Genomic DNA, 18,086 nt, shown 5'->3' with positions numbered 1-18,086 from the left:
ATCTAAGGGATGTCAGAGAAATAAAACACCCAGAGGTGGGCAATGGCTCTGTGGATCAAACAGCTTTACCCTGAGCATCTCCTGTGCAGCCCCACCACCACTGCAGCTCAAGCTGCCCAGGTGTGACACACCTCAGCTCAGGTGAAGCTCCTTCTTTACTGATGGAGGCTTTGTCTGGCCATTTGGGTCATTAAAGAGGGGTTTGCTTCGTGTTTAGAAATCTGAAATTTTCCCCGTCTCCTTCAAAGAGCTGCAAACATTTATTCATTCCCGGGCTTTGACCTAATTCCTGGCCATAAATATTAAATTTCTGCGAGGGACCAGAGAAGAGATGATAAAGCAGAAGCCCCAGTCAAACGGCACAGATGTGAAACAGCCTTTAATTGACTTGCTTTTGTGAAACATAATTAAGTCCTACATTTCATTGCAGCCCTTGGCTCCCAGTCAGATCTCGAGAAGTCTTTGGTGATAAAGGAGTATTCTGGCTTCAAATGAGACTGATGAATTCCTGCAATGGCTTGCACAGGAGGCACAGCGTTTTCTGTTGTATTGGCTGAAAGTGAAGCCGTGAGGCAGTGCCAAAACCCGGGTTTCTGATTACAATGAAGTGCCAAGATGTCACTCCTCCTTCTGTGCATCTTGCTTGTGTATTCCTTCCACTCGTGTGAGCATCAGTTGCTTCACAGTTTGTCAGCTCTGGGTGGGCTCAGCTGCCCATCCTTCCTGTCAGAGCTGGTCTGTACATGCTTCAGCACATGTTTAAATCTCCAATATATATATAATTCTTAATTTTTAAATTTTAAATCTTCTTTTTCCTGAGGATGGGCTTCAACACCTATCCAAGTGTTTCAATGAGCTGAGGGCTCAGGGCCCAGTGCTGTGTCTGCAAAGCCCCTGCCAGCACACCCAAGTTTTCTGGGAACAAAACTATCAATTTTGTACTGCTCTTCGTGCTCCACAATCAAGCAGCACCTTTTCCCTATGAAAGGAAAATAAAAATTGTGATAAACTGAAGGAGCTGGGTCAATGGTTTGAGTGGCAAACCCCAAGCCAGTCCAGATTAAACTCTGTTAGCTGGGAAGTTGGATCCTTCTGCAGACACCCAGGAAAGCTTGTGGTGAGTCTGAATGGGGAGTATTTGAGGCACCTTTGTTAGGAGGCTGAAGATAACCAGGCAGATGCAGATGGGAAGGCTCCTGTAAGGTTTTCACATCTCCTTGCAAAGGAAAAGGACTTGAAAACCTTCCCTTGCCTTGCTCTCTTCCTGTCTGCTGCATTATTGAATCTCACCTTCGCTCTCTGGATTCCTTATGTGCTGAAAGGAAATGAAATCTCTGCTGTGCTATTGTTGCTCCCTGCTCAGATAAATAATGTTCTGCTGAATTCAGGGAATTGCATCCTGGCTTTTGCCTGCCAGAGGCAGCGGTCTGGGGAAGCATGGCTCTAACAGGAGGGAAGAGCTCAGAAGTGTTGCAGAGAAATCTTCAAATCCACACTTTTGAAGCTCGATCCTTTAATATCTAAGCAAAGCTACTGGGTGTTTTGGATGAGACTAACTCCAGGCATTGTCACCTACCTGAAATACAACAGAAAAAAGATGAGTTATGATTCAGTTTTAACAGAGATACTTTTTCTTGGTTTTTTTTTTTTTTGTTTTTTTTTTTTTTTTTTTTTTGCCTGGTGGGCAAAAAGGGGGAAAAAAAAGGAAAGAAAACCCTTTTCTGAAGGAAATATGTGTTCAATCTCCGATTCACTGAGCACAGAGAGTCTTGGGGTTTCACACAGCTCAAAGCACAGCTCAGCTGCTCTGAAAACAGAGGTATCACTGTGGCATGAAAGTTCTTGTAGGACAGTTTTCCTTGTCCCCAAAATGAAGACAACAGAGAGAGGCAAACGTGAGTTGCCCAGTGGGAACGATGCTCGTGAGAGATACCTGATACACGAGGGGATGGGTGGGAGGAAGGACAGGGAGGTCTGGGGAGGGCATGAGGGGTACTGAAGGTCAGGAGGGAGCTCGGACGGCAGAGGGGGTGGCTGCCCTGCAGCTGAGCCTGGGAAAACTCCAGGCTGGAGGGAGAGGGAGGTTGGCTTGGTCCGACTGCTGTGGACCCCGCCCGGTGCTGCCTGCACTGCAGTGGCCACGTTCCCTCTGGAGAGGACACGGAGGACACTTGGCACAGTGGCTCTCAGCAGTTTTTCCTTTACCCAGTGTCTGCAGCATTTCTATTTTTGGGCATTCTGGGACATCATTCTCCCAGGGCCTTGCTAAGATGTGAGAGCAGGTCCAGGTGACCAACTCTCCCTGTGATCTCTGTTTCAACCCTGTCCTCCTGATGCTTGGCTGCTGACACTCGGGTCCTTTGAAAGGTGCCAAGAAGTTGGGTTTTTCTTGTGCTGATTCTTTCACCTCCTGCTGCAAAGGGCTGTTTCATGCTCTTTTGAGTTGTCTTTGCTGCTTCTTGGTTGCCCACAACCTCCAGACACTCGAGAAACTTTAGAAAAGGATGAGTCTAATTCACTTTTTAATTAACTGAAGCAAAAAATAATAAATCCTTTGGAGAGAGAATGTTATTTTCCATCAAGATTTTCCTGATTCAGATTTAATTTCTGCCCAGAGGGAAATTTGAAGTGGCTTAATACAAGCAGATAGGAGCGGAAACCTGGAGAGATTCAGCTCCAGTAAATAACTCTTTACTCAGAAATGCTGGGAAGCTGAAAATTTGGGAATTACCTGGCTGGGAAGGGAGATTTGCATCTTCGGGAGCAGGGAGTGTTTTTATCTGTAGCTCTTTAAGACCTCTTGCTTCATGCTGGAGGAGTGAAAATGTGTGTGGATGTGTTTCCTAATGAACCCTGGGGATGTGGGAGAGGGATCCTTTTCCAGAGGAGATGCTGCATCTTGGAGCAGGGTGGGCTCTGCTGCTCCTGCTGACACCCTGCAGGAGGAAAACTCTTCTCATTCCCAAGGATGACTTTTGCTGGAAGTCCTTTGCAGGCAGTAATTAAAACACCCCAAGGTTTTCTCATAATGAGCTAATAATTTTCTAACACAGAAGATATTTTGACCAAAACAAACCTGGAGTCTGTTCTGGACTTTGTTGCTGGACAGGAATTTTGTGGTTGCTTAGGAACTGGCAATCAGTGCCTGATTATGTCCAATATGGGCTGAGAAAGGGAATTTTCATCAATATCATCATTATTTATGGCCATACGGTCCTACAGTAGCTTCAATAGGGCTGTCTGTCCAGCCTGGAATTGTTGGAAAGCTAAAATATGAACAGAAAAGGGTGAACAAATTTGGCAATTTTTAGGTAGAGATTGTCATGTGGACAAGCCTCTGGAATTCATTATAAAGAGATGTTGGCTTTGCCTTGAGGGACTTCCAGATCCAGGAGCCAGGTCAGAGAAGATATTCCAAAAAACCCCAGAAAGGTGTAGTTTGTAAAAGAAGCTGAATAGCAAATGATGTGTATCAGGAATTATGAAGCTCAGCCTGCTGATGAGGGACAAGAGCTTGAAATCTGTGGCTATCAACAGTAAGTACAAAAATTTTAAATACCATTAAACGGGAAAAGAAAATAGTGCCAGCTGGTGTGTTAATCACTGGGTGACACAGTTCAATCAGCTCAGTAAGATCTGGTCAGTATTTCTTTGTGGCATTCAGAAAGACAGAACGATGTGCTTTATCTCCATGATGGGAGATCAAATTGTTCCTGTTCCATCTCTAATCAGCAGTGTAGTAAATGATATCTGTGTTGTCAGGGGGTACACTCAGAAATCAGTGTCCAAGTAACTCGTGTCTCAGTGTCTCAGAAGATTGAGGTCTGCAGATGTTCATTTTTAATCAACACCCGAAAAGTTAGCAAAGAGCTGGTTTATATTTTCAAAAGGCTGTCCTTGTGTCCCAGATTACTACAAGCCAGTAATCCTTGACAAAATAATGGTATAGGTGAAAGGGAATTCAAATGAGGAAGAATTAAAGGCTGGGGATAAAACTAATGGATTTATGAAACACAGATCCTTAGACGTCTGAATTCATTAGCTTAGTCATGGTTATTAGGTAGCTGTAATATTCCCGGGGTTTTGCAAAGTGTTTGACATTGTTTCACATGGAATTTGGATTAAACCATCCAAGGGGGCACAGAGAAACACAGATGGGAGCAGGGAGCTGCAGGGATGGGGGATCCTTACCCCACGGTGGGAGTTTTGCTGGAGGAGTGGCATTGATGGGGCTCAGCCTCCATCAGCTCCAGCACTGCCTTTTCACTGCCTCTTGCTGTGCTATTTGTTGGAGAAATAAGCTTTTTTTTTTTTTATTGCAGTGTAATAATTATGGGTGAGCATGCAATCCAATAGAAAATAACATTTTTAAACAAAGAAAAGATAATTTAAAAATAGTGATAGAATCTACCCAAGTAGCTGTACTGCATCCAAGAAGGCACTTTGATGAATTCTCAGCATTTGACTTAGCCCTGCTACAAACACCCAGATGTCACAGGATCTGTGTCCAGAGGTATTTTTTTTACAGTGCTTACAGTAACAGTGTCTTCCAAAGCCAAGATATGTCATCTTTTTGTGTTCCCCAGGATGCTGAGGGTTCCACATGAACAAGAGGGTCCCAGTTTTGAGCTGTGCCTCCCTGTGCCATTCTGCCTCCTTAGGGCCTGCTCCCAGCTGTGGGTGACTGGAAGCAGGGAGCCATGCTGCCCAAACCTGGCTCTTCCTCACCCTCTTAGCAGTGACCCCCAAGCAAGCCATGAAACTCCAGGACAAACACAAATTCACCTGAAAACAGGACCCAAGCTGTCTGTTCTTTTCGTGTTTCAGGTTTCTAACATTGACTGGAACAATCCAGCTGCTATGGAATCAGCCAGGAGTTGCAAAGTGACTGCTGCCCTCGGGGCTCCCCATGCCACCCCTCCCGGGATGAGAATACATCTCCATCTGCATCCAGTGCTGCCATTTGGGTGTCCCAGCTGGAGTCATTCCTGCTGGGAGCAATGAGCTGCCTCGGTGGCTTCAGCCTTGCTGAGGGTGCTCAGCCCACTGGAGCATCCCAGTCCCCCAGCACTCCAACATCCCATGGCACTAGGGCAATAAAGGTGTGCCTGCTGGCCAGCATGCTTTGGTGACAGCCAAAGACCTTGTCTGGATTATTTTTGGCTGTCCCTAGAGGGATCCCAAGTGTAGAGATGAGGAGAGCAAGATGTGGGGAGGAAAGTGACATGAGGTGCCACCAGGACTGGGATGCAGGATTTGACACCTCCAGGTGTGCAAATAAATGCTTGTGACATTTCTGTGGACTTCCACAGTTTTTGTTCAATTTCTCAAGATAAAGACACTTCTAGGCTAACACAAAATTGTTATTTGCCTTATCTTCCCCCTGGTTTCACATGAGAGATGTGATTTCAGGTTAAAAGCTGTTTTTGCAGTGTCCTGGTGATATTGGGGGTGAATTGATGCACAAGTGTTTCGAGGTCGCCTCTTCCAGGAGGAAAACAAGAGATATTTTAATCCATGGAAGCCAATGTTTTTGATGCCTCAGTGCTCTCTCTTAAGAGCATGTTGCAAAGTAAAAGGAAACTTGGTTTAGTGAATTTCTCTGGCCAAGTGGAAAGAATTATAAATTGTTGTGTTTTCAGGATGCTCCCCCTCATTTTTGGCATTGGAGGAGTGAAGGGGTTGCAACCAAAGTGTGAGGACCCAGCTGCCAGCACTTTTACAGCAGCAGCATCCAGAAGCCCATTCCCAGGCTGTGGCAGATGCTCCACAGGCACAAACTGAACATCAGGACATGCCTCAAAGTTTGCATTAAAGGGAGAGGAGTGGCAGAGTTTGAGGAAGCAGGGGTCAAATAGGATCATTATTTTCATCAGTGCTATTGAATGTGCTCTTATCCCACTGGGTTTGGGAAGCTTTCATATAGAATGTGGAGTAAACACAGATTAGGAGGTGAAGGATGTTTTCCCACTAGGGTTTTGGTGTTGAAAAAAGCTGCTGCAGATGAGCTGGGGGTTGTGGTCTGGGAGCATGATATAGGAAGCAAGGTCCTGTTTGGGGTTTGGGGTTTCTTCCACAAAACATCAGGAGGTTTCGGAAGCCCTGGGTGAGCTGTTGATGTGATCTGCACAGAGAGCATAACCTCACACAGCTAATGAGCTCCAGGGCAGCTCTCCTGCCTTTGATTTGAGGCTTTTCTCCAAGAAGGGATGGTAAATTGTAGGAAGAAATAACTCCTGTCAAGGATCTAATGATGCTTCAAGTTCCTGCAACCTTTCAGATAAACAGGGTGGAACAGTACAGTGAATTTTATAAGGGATCTCTAAAAATGTGCAGTGAACATAATGAAGCAAAATTGATCTGTTGTTTTCTCTCAGGAAACAAATACTGCACAAGGAAGCAAAAATAAGATGGACCAGAAAAATACAGCTGTGCTCTCAAAATGGGTCAGTCTTTGGGCAGCAGCTGTCCTCACACATTAATGTTTTCACATCAAAAAAAGAAGAAAATTTAGGAGCTGTATTTAAGCAGCTGCATCTCAATGTCCAAGGATGAAATCACCAAACAACTCTTTTAACTGTTCAGCCCAAAGCCACATAAATTCAGGATCTGAAGTGCAACTTTAAGATGTGTGCTGGCCTTGCTGGGAGACAGGGATTTGGGAAGGGGAGCTTTTGTCTGTGATCCAGATCTGGGCGAGATTCACTTTACACATGAAAGACAAAACCAGGAGTTAGCTAGGAGAAAAGCCATGAGCAAATTTCCAGTGCATGGTGCCCTTGAGGAGATGGATGGCAAAAGGAGCAGGAGCAGCCACTGCTCAGCTGGGCTGGGAAAAGCTCAGACATGTCCCTGAGCAGGGCTCAGAGATCCCAGGAGAAATGATCCTGGAAACCTTCACCCCTGTCTGAGTCCCTTGGTGGAGTCCCAGGTGAATCAGAGCAACAGCTCTGCAGGTGAGCTCCCAGGACAGCAAGTCCTCAGGGATGGGGCCAGCACCACCAGTGGGTTCATTCTGGGGTCCCAAACTGCATCTGGGACAATCCCAGGCTCCAGAATGGTTTGGGTTGGAAGGGACACGCTGTATCTGGATCCTGACCCCCCTGAGGCTTTTCCTGTTGCTGCAGATGAGTTTAGCTGTGTCTCACCCCAATAGCAGGGAACAGGCTTCCCTTGGCATCTGCAGAGAGCTGCACCTTCTGAAGGTGCTGCTCAGAGCTGGGGAGGACACAGCTCCTGCTCCTGGCCCTGAGCCACAGCCTGAGGGATGACTTGGGAACTGACAAATGCAATTTCCTAAATGGCTTCCTAAAAGCTTTCCCATGCTTTTAGGACATACCCCATCATCTGAGGCTGTGATGAAGCAGAGATCTGGCTGGTGCTTTACTGTGCCCACTGTGTAGGCTCAGCAGTGGCAAAGTGATTTCTGGGGATGGAAGAGGTCCCTGTGTCATTCCTGGCCTGGGAGGAAGAGGATGGTGCCAGCAGACCTGCCCAGAGGGACTGAGGGTACGTTCCTGCCCAAAGCAGATGATGAACTGCAAACAGGTTTGGAGAAGGTGAATAGCCTGGCAGGGGTAAGAAGTTGGAATTCCCTGCTGTGGATGTTTATGGCAGTGCCAAGGGGATTCACATTTATGGCAGCATGAATTTACTGCTGGATTCTGACGCTGCCATAAACATTTTCATGTCTCCCAGATTTGGGCTGGCTCTGCAGAGCCCTGTTCCATGGCATGGGCAGAGATGTGCTCCGAGTGCAGGCATCCACGTCCCAGGGATTGAAGGAACAGCACTTTCCTCCAGCTTCAGGGGGCTGCACATGCTTCATCCTCCTCCTTCATTAGGTTTGGCCATGTCTCCTTGTTAAGGAACAAAAAACTCAGCAGCCCCTCGCTAACCAGGAAATGATTTTTCAATCTTTTCCTCGAGGACGGCAGATGCACATGATGTTTCTTAGAATAAAAGCAAATCTTTTTTCTTTCTTTCTTCCCTTTTCCTAGAAATTTTCATCCACGTCATCTGGTTGCCAGAGGTGACATTTTCTGTAGCTGAGATGCCTGATGTCATGGGAGGAGGCTGTGGAGGACTCTGAGTGTTTCTGTTTCACATTTCTTCTGTTTATTTTCCATCAAGGTCATCGTGTCTCTTAGCGAGGGTTTGGCACTTTAGCTGGAGCTTTCAAGAAAATGTTAGTTGCATCTTTTCTTTCTGGGAAAAATGCTGTACAAAGTCAACTGAAACTGCTTGAAAATTTGGATGAAATTCATCTATGATTGAGCTAGGAACTAAAAAGGGATATGAAAGTTTGCTCTGAACTTGTGATCTTTGTTTGTTCTATTTGGATCCCTGTACTGTGTGTGCCTTCAGGGAAATCAGTGCACATAACCGAACTAAATCCTCTGGGGAAAGAAAGGAAAAGAAACGAAAAGATTTTTTGCAAAAATATTCATCAAGCAAAACTTTTAAGCCTGGTACATTTCCATCCTGGAAATAAATGCCTCCTACAGGCCCCCAAACCACCAGGGTTTACTGCAGTTTTATGTGGAAGGCACCTGGGTACAGTGGTGAAGTTCCTTAGAAAATACGTGAAGGATTTGTGCAGGCAAAGCCTGTGCCGGAGCCTCCCCACCCTCACAGGGAAGAATTTCTTCCCAACATCCAATCTAACCCTGCCCTCTGTCAGTGGGAAACCATTCCCCCTTGTTCTGTCACTCCCAAGTCCCTCTCCATCTCTCAGAGTCCCTTTAGGCTCTGGAAGGGGCTCTAAAGTCTCCCCAGAGCTTTCTCTTTTCCAGGCTGAACACTCCCAGCTCTCAGCCTGTCTCCAGAGCAGAGAGGCTCCAGCACTCTGAGCATCTTTGTGGCTTCCTCTGGAGTCTTTTTCAGCAGGTCCCACCATCCAAACAGGGTGTTTGGGTCCTGGTCCCCGTGATGAGTGGGGAAGGACTGAAGGTATCAAACTCTTCCCTTGACATATTGAAGATTATTGTTTTCCCCCTGAAAATTTGGCAACTCTTGCACTTGTCAGTGCCTGTCAGGAAGATCTTTTGCATTTCCCATCCCCTGGAGTGGAGGCTGCCTATCAAGTGTCTCTTCTCCACAGTTTAATGTTTCTGGTAAAGCTGCTAATTTGATTTTTAGATTTTGTCTGAGCAGAATTAGCACATATCACACACTGGAGCTGCCAGTTAAGGGGAAAGCCAAGGAATGGTCAGGGGAATGAAAGGAGTTATCCCTCCTGAGGCTACAGCAGCAGACAAAGCCCAGATGGTAAAAGTCCATGTGATCCTCCTTTGCACATCACAGAGATGACAGTGACAGAAGGTGACGATGAGCAGGGCGTTGGGGTGGGCTCTGCCCCAGTTGGGAGTGAATGTTTGCAGGGTGAGGGTGTCACTGCATGGGCTGGGCTGTCCCTGCCCTTGGTGGCAGCTGAGAGCATCAGCTGCTGTGGAAATGGAGCAGATGAGGAGGTGGCTGCACTTCAGGGTGGGGCTGGGACTGACCCTCGAGTGCCATGGCTGGGGGAGAGGGGAGATGAGCAGGGGCTCCTGCAGGCACCCAGTGCCCTCCTGCCATTCTGGTGCTGGAGGAGGCTGGTGGCAGTTTTTATCTCTCAGGGAACATTGACACCAAAAAGAGATTCTTTTCTGCTGGTATTTACTGATGACATCCCCATTTCTCCTTCTTTTTTTATCTAATAAATGCCATCTCTCCCAGAGGCAGATGTCTCAGCCAAAACATTAAGATGCAGAATTAAGTCAAGGACTAAAAGCAAAAACCAGCCCAGTGAGGCACACCTGTGGCACTGCTAACCCTTGCAATGTTCCAGCTTCAAGGGAAGAGCATCAGGATGATTTGCCAGGGAGACACAGCTCAGTGTGACTCCCAGAACCTGCTGATGATGCAGGGGGGGTCCTTGGAAAAAGAAAAGCCACTGACCGTGTTTGAACACACCAGGAGTCAGCAGGATGCTGAGCATGAGTCTCCTCTCCCAGCACAGCTGCTTCCCTCCATGTTCACTGCAACACCTGCAGGCTTGCAAGGGAACACGAGGTGTCTGTCACACACTGGGGATGTCACAGCGAGCTCAGCTGTGACAGGAGAGCAGCTCTGGGGCTTTGCAGGCTTTGAGAGGGAAGACCCACTCAAGGGAGAGCTCAGACCCTGCTAACTTTCCACCAGAGAGAAGTTCCTCTGAGTTCAGGTGTCCTCGCTCCATCCTAGGTGTGAAAAAGCCCAGAGTGTTTTCCCTGGGATTGAAGAGCTGAGTAGACAGTGAGAACAAAGCCATATGCTGCATGTCAGCATTTCTAGCTTATGTTTCTAAATACCCCACCAGGATTGCAGGATTTTTCTCACTTGTGAATTTTATGGGAGGAAAATAAAAGCCTAATAGAAGGCAGAATGAACTCCATGTTTTCTGCTTCAGCATCACCTGCTGGTTCCAATGGGAATTTGCAAACTCGTGGAAGAGCTCGGGAGGTGTTGGGCAGGAGGTGTCAACCAGCCCATTTTGCAGGCTTTGGGCTTTGTGGTGAGATGCTTCTCTGGAATGGTTCACAACCTGAAAGCTTCAGTGAAGAAAACAAGGGCAGAGAGGGCAGTAATAAGGCAGCTTGTTAAATCATTAAATTTTACTGTCATATTCTGAGCTTCACAATGAGGAGACAATAAAAGGCATCCTTGGGCAAAATTTACCAACCACCCTTGGTGACTGTGGCCCTGAACTGCTTTAATATCTACTTCAAAGTTAGTAGAAGCAACTCCAAACATATTGCAAAATCTAATTCACCTTGTCTGAAAGATCAAAGCCTGCAGGAAAGCACAAATTAAACCTCCAAAAGTATAATTGCCCCTCAGCTTTATTAAAAATGCCATTTCCCTTCTTCCTTTTCCTCAGCCCTCATCCAGATGTTCTTGAGACCAATGGATACCATGAGATGATGTCCCAGCTTGTAGTGTGACCTCACACACAGATAAGATCTCAAGCAAGGTTTATAATTTTTGGACTTTAAAAATTCTTATTTCAAGAACAGAGTTCTTGAAAACTCTGGGAGAGGGATTTTTTGCTCTTGGGTCTGTTTTATCACCTGGATTGACCTTCAGTGCAGAATGGGGACCTAATCCACCTGCACCAAACTTCAGCCACTGGGAAACCTTGGGAAGAACTTGTAGAAACATCTGATCCAGAGGTCATGACACAGAGGGGGTCAGGACAGGGAGGAAAAATTGTTTCCAGGATTTTCTCTGAGCACTGCAGATTTTTGTTATGTGAGAACTAGAAAGTTTCAGTCACACATAGGGATGGTAACTGGAAGCTTTCAGTATATATAGTAATAATAAAAAATAGAGACATGTGACAATGGTCTCCCAAAGTTTCCTCGGAAATTAATTCAGTGAAATCCTAAAGCAGTTAGATGTCTGAGGCTGTTTCTTCATTCTCCAAGACAGCTCTGTCACTCCTTTCTCAGCTCAAAATATGGAGGTACGGAGGTTTGATGCTCAGATGTCAGAATGAGGCCTGGGGAAGGAATAGGTTTCCTGTCCTACATAGTGTATATATAATAAAACATCCCTTAACTACTGGATTGAATCTGAGACACTTCTAGTGGAAAAAACCCCAACAAATAAAACAAAACAAAACAAAAAACCAAACCCAACCTAAATTAACAGAAAAATTTCCCAAAAGTAAATGTAAGTTCCCAGTTTCATCTGTCACGTCTGCTCTTCCCTTTGATGCTGCTGGATCTGAGCACTCTGATGCCTGGACTCGTCCCTGGGCTCAGGAAGCTGCAGGACTTGTGGATGCCATCAGAATTCCTCAGCAGTCCGGGATGCTTTCCAGAGGAAATCTGTGTTTTGTGGGAGATGGACTGTTTGGAGCAGAGCAAATAAAAGTGCTGTGAGAGGCTGTGATGTGAGGGGAGCTGGGATGTGGTCAGTGGGAAGAGGAAGGTGGTCAGTGGTTGGGGAGGCAAGGCTGTGCTGGTGGCTTGGAAGCCACCCGGGGTGGGTGGCCCCACTCCCTCTGGGGGCCCAGCTCCCTGGTGAGATGTTTCTCTCAGACCTTGGTGCCCTCACTCTGGGTGTCCCTCCCAGCTGCAGCTCCTCTGGATGGAGCAGCACTCTGCAAGGCTGAGGCATCTCCACCTCTCTGGGATGCCCCTTTTCCACCCGCAGGCTCCTGTGTGTCCCCCTCCATCCATCTCACAAAGGAGTTTGCAGCGCTCTCTGGGTGCCTGCAGGACAAACACGGTGTAGGAAGTCAATCCTTGTTTGTGTGATGAGCGCAGCTGGCAGATCCTGCACCGAGCTCACACCGCTCCGGACACGGAGCCAGCCCCTGGCTGCTCAGCCCAGGTGATGGGGTGAGAGCCTGGGAGAAGCAAAGACACGAAGCAAAACGGTCCTGAGGGCAATTTGAGGGAGGTAATGAGAGTTTCAGAAACTGGGGCAGAGCTGGGGTCAGGCTTGGGGGAGCGTGTCCCTGTGTCTGAAGGAGAGGAGGAAGTGCCAACGTGCAGCTGTGCCCTGCTTTGTGCTCCTGGTTGGAAAACACTTAAATAACAGCCCCCAATGTGTTGCCTTGCTGTTTCTGAGTGAAAGCTGTGGTAGGTATCTATTTCCTAAAGACCTTTCACACAATTTTCCACATCCAGATGAGGAAATGGTAATAGGATATATGTTGCTCAGGGTCTTTTCACACAGTTTTTCACATTCAAAAAGCCTGGCTCAATCACAAACACTCAGTCTCAACATCTGTGGCTTTCCTGAACTGGGTCTGAAAAGCTCTACCAGTTCCCAAGCTGCCACTGCAGCATTTGTGGCACAAGCTTTGCTGAGGCTGGGAGAGCCCATGGAGAGGAGGAGCCTGAGGTGACACAATTTCATTCCATGGTGAATGCAGGTGATGTGGGCTGGGTAGGTCAGGGACAAAAGGGCTGTGTGAGGCTGGGGAAGGGGTGGGATTGTGTGGAGGGTGAGGGATATGTGGAAATGGATCAGTTTGTGGGATGAAGCAGCTACTTAGGTAAGGCTGTGGCTTTAGGCAAGGACAGAAAAGCTTCTGATGAAGGTTAAATGTCAATTTTGTAGGGGAATAACACAATTTCCTCAGCTAAGAGTGAGCTCTGAGCAGCCCAGGGTGCTGGATAGCCCTTCTTACTGACACCAGTGCTTGTGGTGCTGTGGGCAGGCATGGCTGGGTGCAGCCACTGACATCTGTGACAGACATTTAGAAGTCTAAATTTTTTCACCCTGTCGAAAATTCAGTCCCATTTTTTTGGCTTCTGTGACTCAGCACAGCTTTGCTGGAACCATCTTGTCCCAGCAAGGCTGTTGACTCTCAATCCCACATAAAATTATGGGAAGCTGGAGTTTTGTGTGTGGTGCTGTGCCACGGCTCTTTGTGTGACATCTCCAGAGCATGACAGCCACATAAATAGCATATGTGAGGAGACAGCACATATCTGCTGCCTGGTGCATGTTATTTACATACATCTCCTCTACCTAACTGGTGGTTCTCCCCAGTTATAGATTTGTTAAAGGCTGGAGCCTTTTCAAGGCAGATATTCAAGCCTTTGAGAAACTGATGGGAATACATTTCCCTCTACGGTTGCTTGAAATTTTCAGTAAACATCTATTGTTTCCTCTTGCTGGAAAATGGAATGAGGGAAGGCTTCTGGGGCTGAGTTCAGGTGGGTTAAAGCTGTGAAAACATCTTGCCTTGGGGTGGTTTATCAGGCATCAGCTGCTATTGATCCGCACAACAGTGAGAATTTGAGTGACATCTCTTCGGGGAGAGCAAGTTCAGGGGGAAGCAAACAGCAAATGGTTTCTGGGTATCTTGGTGTCAGACTTTTTTTTTGCAGTGATTTTGTTGCTCTCCAAGCTGTTGGCTATGTAAAAGGACTGCAGCACAAAGGTGATAAGCAGATCTTTACTTTGAAAGGCTCCTGTGAAATTCACCATCTGAGCACAGAAATGTTTTCCTCCCCAAGGGATAAGAGGTTAAAATGCTGGGATGGTGTTCAGAGGACCTAAATTCATCATCCGCTGCTGTTTCTTACTGAGTCCCTGTGTAAATCCTGCAACCCTAACTGCCTTTCTTTAAATCAGAGACCCTTATTCTCTCAGCATCTGGGGCACCCAAATAGTGAACCTTGGATAATGGGTGCCCATTCCCAGAATGGTGAAAAAAATCAGTGTCCTGGGCAAGGAATAATGGGGGTGAGGAGAGGTTTCTGTCTTGTAAGAGTAGAGGAACCTGCTTCTTTTCAGGTTCAAGAATTTGAGATGCAAAAAGGAGGAAGACAGTAAAACGCATTTTAATGTTGCAGTGAAGATTTATGGTCTCATCTGCAGTCACCTGAAATAATCAGTCCCTTGAAAATTGCAAATAGTGATGGCAGACAATAAAATATCAGTGAAGTCTGTAGCATTGTGTGCTGTTTCTCCTGCTGGAGCTTGGGGGATTTTGCTCTAAATGAATTTTTGGTGAAAGCAGGATCTACTCTAATTATTTGTAAGTAATGAGGGTCAGGCCTAGCAGCACACAGAGTGTTCTGAAAATGCAGGCTGCTGCTGGCACTAATCCTGGTTATTCTCCTTACCATGGACCCTGTAGATGGGTAGAAGAGAAACTGAGAGATTTCCTTCAGTATTTGTGCTTGAAATGGGCATGAATTACACTTGTTCTGCTGTCCTGCTGTTTTAGAAAGAGGAATCCATTGACTCCAGCTTTGTTAGCCTGGTGGCCCTGGGAATCAGCTGGTTCTTCAGGAAATTGTTTTATTGTATAACATGCCTGTTCCTATGAATCAGTTCCTTGCAGCCTCAGGAATTGGCAGGGGGGTCCCCAGCCAGCTTTAAATGGTCTGTCAGGGTACAGAAGTTTCAAGATTGGGAAGATGAAGCTGCCCTTCAGGAATGTGGGGATGGATGAGCTCAGCTGCCTTTCTCTGCTGGGCTGGACCTAAAATCTGTGTGTGAAAGTCTTAGCTTGTATTTGTGGCTGGGTCTGAGAGTGCGTGGGATGCACTGGGATCAACCACCTCTGATATGGGCTGGACCATCACCCTGTCATTTGCATCTTGGGATCTTGTCCCAGATCTGCTCTTCCTGAGAAGTTCAAGGGTCATGGAAGGGAGATGGGGACTTTGAACACGGTAGGGCATGGCCTGTGACATCCCACTGACCCCATTGCCCTTGCTGGGACTGGGATTTAGGTAACACCCCAATGTTTGCTGCAGTCAGTGGGATTCCTTTTCCCACAGTGTGTTTGTCCCCAGGCCCCTCTTTGCTCCTTGGGAACAGTTTTTCTGGTTTTCTTTTTGTTCTGATGCTCAGCAGGGCAGAAAAGAGTCTGCAGAGGTTTCTGTCATCTCTAAAATGAGTCTGACTTGAGGAAGTACAAAAGCTACAATAAATATGTATTACTGGAAATATTGAAGAAGCCAATGTCCTCTTCTTTTTAATAGATGTTATTTCTCATTCTTTGAATGAGTCTGCTGGCCATGGAGGGCAGATAATCCAGTTGTGGAATCTTTCTTATCTTGTGTTGTTTCATGATTTATAGCACCATGCAAGGAACAGAATTTGTCACCACTGTCTCAGTGAAGTACCACTGAATCCCCTTGTAGAGGCTGCTCTGGAAAAGTGGGTTTTAGGGTTCAAGAAAAAATGTTTTCATATTTTTAGTCTTTGTATTTTTTTTTTCATGTTTCCCTGGTGCTCTGTTGACCATAAATCTGTAAAGATCATCCAATTCTAACTCCTCTGCCTTAGGAAAGGATACATCATTGCTAAATTTTTGTCATCATTAATGTCCTAAGAACAATATCAACCATTACCAGTGGTTGTGTTCCAAATTTAGCTAATCAGCCTTTGGCAAGCCATTAACCAGGTGCCCATCATCCCAGGAGTGACAGTTGTATTTTTGAACCTTTGCTTTTCAGCACACTCCACATCCCCCAAGCCTTTCTCCTTCTCCTCTCCAGCCCAGGTGCTCGTTCCTTGCATGAAGAAACGATTTCACATCTTGAAAAATTAATTCTCTGCTCATGATGGCCTTGATTAAACAGATTGACAAACCGTGCTAAAGGTGGCAAAACAGCTCTGACATGCAGACGTCTTCACCTCCTGAAAGGAAAAAAAAAAAAAAGTCCCTGTGGGCTGTTGCTATTATGAGATGCAGGTGGCTGAGGAGGTTTTCTGCAGAATCAGCAAAAGTCTCCACATTTAGGAACAATGTCTGTAAAGTTAAACTGGTTGAAATGGCAGAAGATGAAATTATTGACACTTGAACTGGATTACCTTGAAATAACTAAGGATTCTTCATCCATTGCTGATGCTCCAGGAGTTTGGAGGTAGAAATGGGAAAGGTGTGTGTGGCTGCTCCATCCCTGGAAGTGTTCAGTGCCACATTGGATGGGGCTTAGAGCTCTGCTCTAGTGGGAGTTGTTTTCACTTGCATGTTGATGCTCTGGACTCTCTGTTGTAAATTCAGCATCTCCTAATGGTGTGTGAGATCTGCTGCCTCCCCAAAGGTTCCCAGAGCATCACCTGGAAGAAGAGTGGATTTTTGTCTTGGTTTTTTCTTGACTTTTGTTACTTTGCTGTCTGCTGAGAAACCTTCAAGCTGAAGAGCTGATCTGTTTTTCAAAGAAATAGGCTGGCAGAAGTCCTTTTTGAGTAATGCTGATAAAATTCAGGTTGTCTTCTTTCCCAGGCTTGGTCCATAGATCCCAGTGGACAGGAGTCTTCTGATGGAGAAGAAATCTGGTAATCATGCTTTTGAGATGATTGTCCTCCTCTCACCCCAGAGATTGTGAGAAGAGCATGTGTTAAGATACCATGAGATGTTCTGGAAGGACAGATCTCGCCATTATTAAATTGTAATTGGAGTGAAATCTTGTGAAGCAGCAGGATTGGGACTGAAGGTGCAGCACGGACAAGCCTGGGGTTTTTCCCCATGCAAAGAGAGCAGGGATGAACACTGAGGAGCAACTAGAGGGATGGATGAGGGGAATTTTTGGAAGGACGTTTGTCCCACACACACATCTTGGCTGTTAGTAGTTCCAAGTGCATTCCTGATCCCTTTTCCAGCAGCTTTTCTGAAACAGATCTCTCAAACCAGAAAGAAAACCACAGGAAAAGCAGGTGAACCTGCTGTATTTCCAGCACTGCATTAACATAAAGGAGTGTGGGAAGGGCTGAGAGCATTTGTTGGAGTGAGAGCCAGCAGAGAGGAGCAGAGCTGAATTTGCAAACACTCTTCCCGTCAGCTCCTGGGCTGTCCAGCTGGGAGCTCTTGCACTGATTTACTGCTGTCCTTGCTTCAGCCTTTGGAAATCAATCCACTGACAATTAAGGTAATGTCTGGTCTAATATTTATTTCACACTCTCATTAATGGACTGACAAAACCCCACTTTCTGAAGCAGTGAGGCTGCTTTGTTCCACAGGAGGGCTGGAACTCTGGGTCATGCTTTTTTGCCTTGTCCCTGTTAAAGGTGAGATCTCTTGTTGAAGCTTTCAAGAAAATTGCCATACAGCACCATAGCTTAGCATTGTGCACTTGGTGAAGAAGGTGCAGCTTTTGTGCTAAATATCCCCAAATATCCAATAAAGGAGAGCTGGAGCACAAAGGGGTAGCCCTGGCTGCCTGCTGGGTCCAGGAGGGCTGTGTTGGGCTGGCTGTGGGTTGGGAAGAGAAAAAATATTTGATGTCCCAGAGCTCATGTTCTTTTTCTCCACTCTTGGGCAAGTGTGCCCCGAATTTGCTCTGATCTGTGTGTGTCTCTGCTTGTGTCCCCAACAGAGAAGTGTCCCCAACAGAGAAATGTCCCCAAAATGCTGGGAAATGGCTTCTTTGGGGAAACACTGCAGATGTTGGATGACCAGAGGCGCCAGACCAGGCGGTTCTGGTTCTCAGCAGTCAAACCATCTCTGATCTGGGATCAAACTGGGTTGGGCCCCAAAGACCTCTGTGCACCCTGTTTGGGGGCTGGCCTACCTGGGGGACTCTGCAGCTCCTAGGAAATGAGTTTATCAGGGTCAGTATCCCACAGTCAGGCTGGGAACT

General features: G+C 46.5%; 1 protein-coding gene and 1 long non-coding RNA gene across 3 annotated transcripts in view; one reads left to right on the top strand and one right to left on the bottom strand.

The window, feature by feature from the left end:
• Positions 1-362: 362 nt before the first annotated feature.
• The window catches only part of LOC148221802 (uncharacterized), an 18,851-nt gene continuing 1,127 nt past the window's right edge, over positions 363-18,086 (bottom strand). The window contains exon 2 of one of the 2 annotated variants that reach the window (XR_015807312.1): positions 363-1,576. This is a non-coding gene — a long non-coding RNA (uncharacterized LOC148221802). Of the gene's footprint in view, positions 1,577-14,314; positions 17,699-18,086 lie in introns of those variants that run through there. The other variant, XR_015807313.1, reaches the window with a different exon arrangement.
• Positions 17,250-18,086, top strand: part of OPRL1 (opioid related nociceptin receptor 1) — a 14,738-nt gene continuing 13,901 nt past the window's right edge. Inside the window, exon 1 of the mRNA XM_014873792.2 lies at positions 17,250-17,375. The gene's annotated coding sequence lies outside the window, so the exon portion shown is untranslated. The remainder of the gene's footprint in view (positions 17,376-18,086) is intronic.

The sequence above is a fragment of the Sturnus vulgaris genome, chromosome 17 (assembly GCF_052056855.1).
Source record: "Sturnus vulgaris isolate bStuVul1 chromosome 17, bStuVul1.hap1, whole genome shotgun sequence".
NCBI classification, from domain to species: Eukaryota; Metazoa; Chordata; class Aves; order Passeriformes; family Sturnidae; genus Sturnus; species Sturnus vulgaris.
The sequence above is the reverse complement of the archived record's forward strand: the minus strand, read 5'-3'. Positions and strand labels throughout refer to the sequence as shown.